Source organism: Phoenix dactylifera, unplaced genomic scaffold (genome assembly GCF_009389715.1).
Source record: "Phoenix dactylifera cultivar Barhee BC4 unplaced genomic scaffold, palm_55x_up_171113_PBpolish2nd_filt_p 000482F, whole genome shotgun sequence".
NCBI lineage: Eukaryota > Viridiplantae > Streptophyta > Magnoliopsida > Arecales > Arecaceae > Phoenix > Phoenix dactylifera.
In genome coordinates this window covers 364,139-373,054 of record NW_024067903.1, presented here as the reverse complement: position 1 = coordinate 373,054, position 8,916 = coordinate 364,139, and positions in this window count along the sequence as shown.

The following is an 8,916-nucleotide window of genomic DNA, read 5'->3' as shown; positions in this document are numbered from 1 at the left end:
TATATGAAAAGCCGAAATTCAGCAAGTTAAGCCCTTTCAAAAACTGATTTTAAAATAAGTATCAAAAGGTTCATGCTCTTTATTTTGTAATCATCAAAAAGGGGGAGATTGAGGATGATAGTGTTATTTTGATGATTAACAAGCAATTATCTAGAGTATGTTATAAGTTAAATCGATACTTCATTTATAAGTTTATTACTCTCAGTATATTTTGTATTAATTGATATAGATACATTTCATTGTTCATTTGAATGAATCTAACCTTGAGATGCAGCAAAGTGTGGATTGAGTCGACCCAAAGGATGATTGGGTCGACCCCGGCACATCAAGAAAACATTTGGCACACTTTTGCAAAAATGGCAAAGATGAACAGTGAGTTGGGTCGACCCAAGGAAAGCATGAGTCGACCCAAGGATCAAGATCCTCAAAACAAGACAGAAAAATGGTTCTCTGGAATTACTGAGAGGGTCGACCCAAGAAGAAGTTGAGTCGACCCAAGTGAACTTTGAGTCGACCCAAAGAATGGTTGGGTCGACCCAAGGGAAGGAAGGCTGAATTTCAAGTTTCTGTGTTTTCTGAGAGGGCCGACCCAAGAAAGCTTAAGCTGACCCAAGCCTGATGAACAGTGGTTTGGGTCGACCCAAGAAAAGTTTGGGTCGACCCAAGCACGGGCAGAAGCATAACGGCTAGTTGTGCAGAAGTGCTTTTTGGACTCCCAAAGGCTATAAACGGCTTAGTTTCTTCAATCCAACGGTCAGGAAGGACTATTTGGAGGTTGGAGAAGTATTTAAGGGGGAGTATTCATCAGAGGAAGGAAGCTTTGGAAAAAACATCAAGTGCATTCAAGAGAGAACCCTAGCAAGGCAAGCTTCATTCAATTGCTTCATTCAAAGAGCCAAAAGGAAGTGGTTGAGCAGATTCCAGAAGACATTAAGAGCTCCACCAACCCTTGAAGAGTGAAGCAATCGTGACAAAGAAGAGAAGAGCTTTATTAAAGGGATAACTATATTCTAAACTCTTCTTTGTAGATTATATTGTTATATTTGCTCATTTAGGAGTTTAAATCTTCTTCCTTTATTTGTTAAACTACTTGTAAAGGTTGGTTGGTAAGCCCGCAAAACCAACGGAATAGGTTGATTGGTGAACCCGGAAAATCAATTGTAAAGGTTCGTTGGTGAGCCCGTAAAACCAACATAGGTTCGTTGGTGAGCCGGTAAAACCAACATAGGTTGATTGGTGAACCCGGAAAACCAATTGTAAAGGTTCGTTGGTGAGCCCGTAAAACCAACATAGGTTCGTTGGTGAGCCTGCAAAACCAACATAGGTTTTTGGTGAACCCGGAAAACCAAAGTGTAAAGGTTTTTTGGATTGTGAGCCCGGAAAAACAATCCAACTGTAATCCGCGGGATTATAGTGAATTCCAAAAGGGTCGCTTGGGGAGTGGACGTAGGTGCTAAGGAGAGCACCGAACCACTATACTTCTTGTTGTTTGTATTGTGATTTGTTTAAGTTCACTAACTCATCATTTAACACAAGTAAGATAGTTAAAATTAAAAGAAACCAATTCACCCCCCCTCTTGGCTTGTCACCTTGGGCAACAGTAGGTTGTTGGTAAGCCCGTAAAACCAACGTAGGTTGCTGGTAAGCCCGGTAAAACCAACGTAGATTGCTGGTCAGCCCGTTAAAACCAACGTAGGTTGTTGGTCAACCCGTAAAACCAACGTAGGTTTGTTGGTGAGCCCGTAAAACCAATTGTGAAGGTTCGTTGGTGAGCCCGTAAAATCAACATAGGTTATTGGTGATCCCGAAAAACCAAATTGTAAAGGTTTTGGATTGTGAGCCCGAAAAACAATCCTACTGTAATCTGAGGGGTTATAGTAAAATTCCCAAGGGAACGCTTGGGGAGTGGACATAGGTGCCTTGGGTGCACCGAACCACTATATATCGTTGTGTTTGTGTTGTGCTTGTTCTTATGATTATTCTTGCATTTTCTTTCATCTTTGCTTTAGTTTAATTCATTCAAATAATTTAAGAAAGCATCCACTGCACTTAACTAAGAAAACCTTTAAAGCACCAAAAATTTAGAAAAACCCAATTCACCCCCCCCCCCCCCTCTTGGGTTGTCACCTTGGGCAACATTCACCCATTGTAGAGATTGATGGTTGGTTTCAGTTCGCAGGTTGTGCTGAAAAGTTCTGTCAATCTCAGGATCAAATGGGGTTAACTTATCCCTTAATGACCTTCTACCATGCATACATTATCAACAATTTATTAGATTTGACTCCTAAAATGAACGAAATCCTAAGAGAAAGAAGAAGGGCTAGACTAAGATGACCACAATCAACACCACACAACGGATTGGCTCTTTAATCTTGAGATTAAAGACGGTTTAGTAGCTTTTAATCTAGTTGTACAGAGATTAATTAGGTTAAAAAGTTTCTGAAATTCTCTCCTAGATTAGACAGCTCCTAATCTCCCTTTTAGATTAAGCTTGAGCTTACCAGTTAAGCGATCCAGTAATCAGTGACCAGAAAAGTCCCGGGGTGTGTGGTGGTGCTAGAAGGGATACACCAATACCACAATACCCGTAACAGTTGTCACTGTTGTAAAACTTTTCTAGATATCACCAATTACTAAATTCTCACTGGAGTGGCTTTCAGCCGCTTCTTTCCAAGAGCCTAATTGAGCTCGAAAATCCTTTAATTTGGCTTAGGATATGTATGCAAAATGGTGATTTTTGGGCTAAGGACAGATAATGACTTTCCGACCTTATCTTTTTAATGGATTTTGCCCTTAAATTATTTTATGCAAATGCTTAATACTAAATGCAGCAAATATTTCAATGATTTTTTTAAAGTTTATAGAATGTCATTAGGTTGTACTGATTAAATGAGCAAGCAATTTTTTTTTATATTTATTTTTTTTAATTTTATGTTTTTTTATATATAGGAATAACTTGAATGTAAACTAAAAACTAATCCTTATGCATTAATCAATCTCCGAATGCCCATTGAATAAGCTCTGAAGATTACTCCGTGAGAAGCCTCAATAGAGGTATGATAACCTCGGAGGATTGCACCCTATCAATTACTAGCAAAATTAATAATTTTTTAATTCTTAAATTTAATTAATTTTTTTAACTTTTTTTAAAATTTCAAATTTCGAATTTCAAAATTCAAATTTTGAATTTAAATTTTTAAATTTTAGAATTTTGGAAATTTTTCAATTTTTATTTTTTTAAATTTTAAAATATTTTTTCACTTTTTTTAAAAAATTTTAAATTTCGAATTTCAAATTTCAGAATTTAATAACTACGAAATTATTAACTAAAATAATCAAAACAAAAAAAATTTTAAAAAAAAACTTACTACCGGAGTGCATTCACTCCGGGCATCCAAAATTCGATTTGATCTTCGTGATCGTTCTTGCTTCTCGATTTGCCTCTCTGGCAACGGCGCCAAAATTTTTGTTGTCCGATTTCTATTTACCTAAAATATGCTAAACAGATCGTTGTTAGAACCGACAAACAAAGTTTAAATTAATTTTACTCTTACCTGTTCTACTCGAAGAATAGTGGTGGTAGGAGGTCGATCCACAGGAGGCAATTAGAGTTGCATAAAAATTAAAACGTTTACTCGGATTCAAAATTGATTTTTGAATAACAAAATAAAAACATTACTTCGAGGATGTTTGAATGATTCTCTAGGCTACCAGAGAATGTTTTCTACTTGAGATTGACAACAAGATAGGTATTTAAATTCGAAAGGCATTTATATATTGAACTAATCAAAGAAAAGCTTTGGCATAAATTAAAATGGATGAAACTAAGAAGATTGAAGCGAACATGAATTGCATAAAAGAGATTTAATGTATTGCATAAAGAAATTAAAATTGCAGCATAAATAAAATAATCTTAAAAGTAAAACTCTCCACCAAAATAAAACTCTCTAAAATTAAAACTTAAAACAAAACCTCTCAACATAAGACTTTCAATTAAAACTCAAACTAAAAAAAAACACATTGCTCTCGTAAAACTCAAACTAAAATAAATAAAATACTCTCTTTTTTTTCTTTTGTTTTTCTTCCCCGAAACTGAGCTTCCTCCCCTGTTTTGATTTTTGGCCCAACCGAGCACTTCTCCCAGCCGATGGCCTCCCTCTCCTCCTCTGTTCTTTGCCCCCCCCCCCCCCCCCCCCCCACCGAGCACACTCTCATCCTCTCCTCTCTCCTTTATATAGATCTCCCCCACCCCTTGAAGCCGGCGGTGGATCCCCTGATGGAGGGGTAACAGACGCGAGGACTTGGGGGATTTGCTGGGACACGGAGCGGACGCGGAAGGGCTGAAGAAGAAGATGGCTGATCGGTGGAGCTGGCCGTGGGATTTGCTTGGAGGAAGACGTGGATCCACCACGGAGATGGCTGGGATCACGGGCTGGAGCGGCCCCTTGATTGCAGATGGTTGTGAATGCAGACGGAAGCGGGGGTCATCCGAGATGCTGGGAATCTTTGAATCCGGAAGAGTGGCAGAATCACTGGGAAGCTTCGTGGACGCCGGATTGGAAGCAGGAGGGTGGAACGGAAGGCTGGATGCTGTGATCATGGCTTGCAATTGGATGGAAGATGCTTGATTGCAGCGTGGGATGCCGTGGCTGGGCGGATCGTGGAGGAGAATTGATCACGGACGCGGTGGATGATCTGAATTGCGGAGGAGACGGACGGGTTGATGCTAGGATCATGGATTAGCATCCGCATCACGGACGGAAGCAGAGGCGGAGGAAGGGTCTTGAATCCGGAAGGGGGAGACGATTGGCTGGACGTGATTCCTTGACGATGCATCGCGGGATCACTGGCTGGAGCAGGCGGAAGAAGCTCTGTAGACGCGTTGTGGATGTGCGGAAGAGCTGGGATGCTGGGAGGATGAATGCCGATGGACTCTTGGGCTGCTGGGAGAGCCGATCACGGCTGCGGTGGAGGCTGGATCACGGGATCACTTGGAGGCCGCCGCGGGTCGACGGGAGGAAGCTGGAACTCGGAAGCCCTGCATCCTAGCCGCTCACGATAGTCCCAAGTCATGATCGAAAGAGGGAGACGGCTGGCTGCTTCGTGGGTTTCCTTCTTTGGACCATGGGAGGATAGGCACACCGGATGTGAACTGCGGGATGCTGGGAGGAGCCGATCGGAATGGATTTATTCGGGATGTTGATGATTGGCTGGGCGGATGGCCGAGAAGGAAATGATCGCGGGGCCTTGATGCAGGAGAATCACGGGATGCCTGATCGCTAAGGCATGGCACGCTGGGATAAGCTGAGCTCAAACCCAATGTTATTGGGTCTCTTGGATGCGGGCTGATTTAGAAGGTGATCCGATGGACGGCATGGATGCTGGGACATCGCAACGTGTTGAAGACGTGATGCTGGATGATGAACCGTGGGATGGCTAGCACAATATGGGAATCATCGGGGGCAAATGTGCTCGACCAGGTCATGGTAGGATTGGACCTGTGCAATCTGTACCAAATACGCATTTAAACTTTAGTTTGTAGTAACCTATACAAACCAAAATTAATATTAAACCGGTGAATTTATCATTATCAGTTAGCAATAACACTATTTACGGTGATATGTAGATCGCATTTTGTGCTCTCATCAGTTTGAAGAAGGGCAGACTCGAGCCGACTCGAGAAGAATTCGAGTCGACTCGCGTACGAGTCGTCTCGACTATTTCATGAGACGTCTCGAGGTCGGACTCACAGTGCCCTATTTTTGCCAAGCCGTCTCGAACTTTTGCGTGAGATGTCTCGAAGGAAACTGACAAGTCGAGTCGACTCGACTCTTGCGCGAGACGTCTCGGAGTGTGAATCGACATGCTTTTTATGTACCCGAGATGTCTCTTCATTCATTTTTCCTGAGCTTTCTATTTGAGTTCCTCTCTGTCCCCGAGCTTAGGATCATCCAGTGTTCCCAAAACCCTAGATTAGGTCTCCATGCTCCCAAGAAATCCACAAGCATGCGCGGGAAAATGTCCAATCGTGGCAAACGAGTTGGAGCGATGGTCAAAAGCAAGAATGATCCAAATCCTTCTGTGGCTCCTTCCTCTCCTAGACTTGAGATCCATCGCTCGTGCGACACGAGGACAGTCACGACTGGTAGAAAAGTCAATTTCCACTTCCTTTCTTGCGAGGGATTTAGCTTAGGAAATCACCTAAAAGCCCTAGGTCTAGAACTCCTATGCTCACTGAACGTGCCTACGTACCCAGGCCTAGTTAGGGAATTTTTTAGTACCCCAGCCAAGGGAGATGATGCCTTGGAAGAATGGGTGAAAAATGTTAAGATGGTTGTAACCGAAGCCCTACTATCTAGACTATTTTGCCTTCCAAATATAGTACCTTCACCTTCTTCTCATCCTGATAGGGCAGAAGCACTATGGACAATCTTAGGATGAGAGCCCATTCACCCAATGGAGGAAGTTTTCGCAAATCAGCTATCGACTGAAATGCGACTGCTTCTTAGCATCATAGGTCCGGTCCTCTTCCCAAAAATGGGAAGATTTGATTTCATCTCTGAAAGAGACCTAGCAATCATGTATCACATTGTACACGAACTGCCTCTGAATTTTGCTAGACTGATGTACCTCCATATCCTAGAACCCATGTCCAAGAAGAAAACTAGTTACCCTATGGCATGGCCTTCACCTTAATTTTTAGGGAATTCAGAGTTTCCATATCTGAAGGGGATACTTCTTGTGAGCTACGAAACACTGATTATGTAAATGAGAAGACCTTTCAAAGAATGGGTTCATAAAATTAGGAAAATGGTTGGGTTAGAAAGCCTGGTCACATCATAAGAACCTCTCCCTCCAGAGCTTCACCTTCACCATCACTTCCTCCTCCACCTCCTCCTACTTCCACCATAGAACATTCAGAACCTTCTACTCAGATTCCTCCACCCACTTGAGTGATGACCAGTTGCGAAGGATGGCCTCCTTCATGGTTGATGAGATGACCTCCGAGGTCTGAATAGTGGAGCACCCTCTTCGGAGCTCATCCCCTCTACAGTGGCTCTTGCCCAGTCAGTTAATGAAATAAAAGCAGAATTGTCAAGTCTCTGGTGCCTTCTTCAAGTTCAGTATCAAAGATTTCTAGATATAGAAAAAACACATGGAGCTTACAAATATCAGTCCGAAGAGATGTGGAGAAGCTAAATGAGAATGTCGAGAAACTTGCCAACTTACTACTAGAGGACCTGCACAAGCACACTAAGACGATAAGTCAATTAGCAAGTCTCAGCGGTTAGAGAGCTCCGAGATTCTCAAAGTCTTGGAGATATCCTCACGGCAATCACCCATCTTCTCGAAAATCACCTGGGCCCTCCTCAAGATTCAACCCGTTGACTTAGCTTTGTATAGGAGGAAAATGTATACAACTTTTTGATGAATCACAAATGTATACAACTTTTGATGAAATGAATGCACAATTTTTCTTTCATCTTCTCAGTCTTTTTGATTCCTGCACTCCTCTATTATATTTTGCTGATGACAAAAGGGGAGAAGAGTTAGGAAGACAAGAACTAAGTAAAATTGGTAAGAATGCACAATATTAGGGGGAGCCATGTGAAATTAAATGCACTAATCTATGGGAGCTAAGTAATGATGTTTACACAAATTGAGGACTCACATGTTTACACTAATTCATAATTCATCAATGTAAAGACTCACAATGGGCTAAACAATAAAATTAACATTACAATTCCAAGTGAAAGGGGGAGCATTATAATATTGAAGTTGTTGCTCACACCTTTCGTATCTCGGAAAAATTAAAAATGAGCATACATTCTTGATTGGATTTATTTATGAAGTTTATACTTGGTTGAAAACACTCAATGTTTTGTCATCATCAAAAAGGGGAAGATTGCTGAGTAATTGATTTATCCCCTACTCGGTTATGATGTGCCAAAACATTTTGAGTGTATTCCTTGTTGGTCTAACAATTTTAAACAAGTATTTTTAGGGTAACAATGCTATAACTTCAAAAGAAAATCTTAGGAAATGGTTCATGGATCTCAAACTCAAGTGTTGGACCATTCAAGCATTTTCAGAACTAGAGTCGGACTTGCAGAAAGTACGAGTCGACTTCGGCACCAAGCCATGGCAACTGGGCACCCTTCGAGTCGTCTCCACAAGCGCGAGTCGACTCTCTCAGACAGACAGAAACAAGTATTTCCGGTCGCGAAGTGCAAGTCGACTCGAGTCAAGCACGAGTCGTGTCCCCACCTTTCGGACGAGCACGAGATGACTCCCAGCAACTACAAGACACCTCTCTCACGCAGACAGAAAGTATATTTCGAGTTGCCAAGTGCGAGTCGACTCGAATCAAATGCGGAGTCGTCTCCTATCTTTGGACGTAGCGCGGTCGCCTCCTCACTGGTATGAGATGTCTCTCTCAGGCATGGCAGAGAACTTTTTTTTTGGCGGGATCAAGTTGCGAGGCCGACTTCCGAACCGCGCGAACCGACTCCAACAAAAATCGACCGATAACCTATCAGCGGATTCTAAGCCAGACCGACTCCAGAATCATGCAATACATCTCCTACTTTAGTCGTGCCAACTCCTGGGATGGACGAGACGGACTCCAGCTTCAACGAACTTTTTGTCAGGAGTGCCAGGCGCGACAGAACGGCTAGCTTTTTGTGTCTAACGGCTAGTTTTTCAAAATAAAGCTATAAGAAGACCCGTTCTGAGTAAAACAGTAACAGAACGAAAAATCCAAACAAAAGGAGATCAAGAAATCATTTGCATCAAGAGCTCAAAGAACACTCAAAGGAGAATCGGAAGAAAGCAACTCTTCATCGAAGAATCCATCCTTTCTCCACATCTAAGTTAAAATAGAAAGATCCTCCGTCGTTGACTTACTCGTGAGAG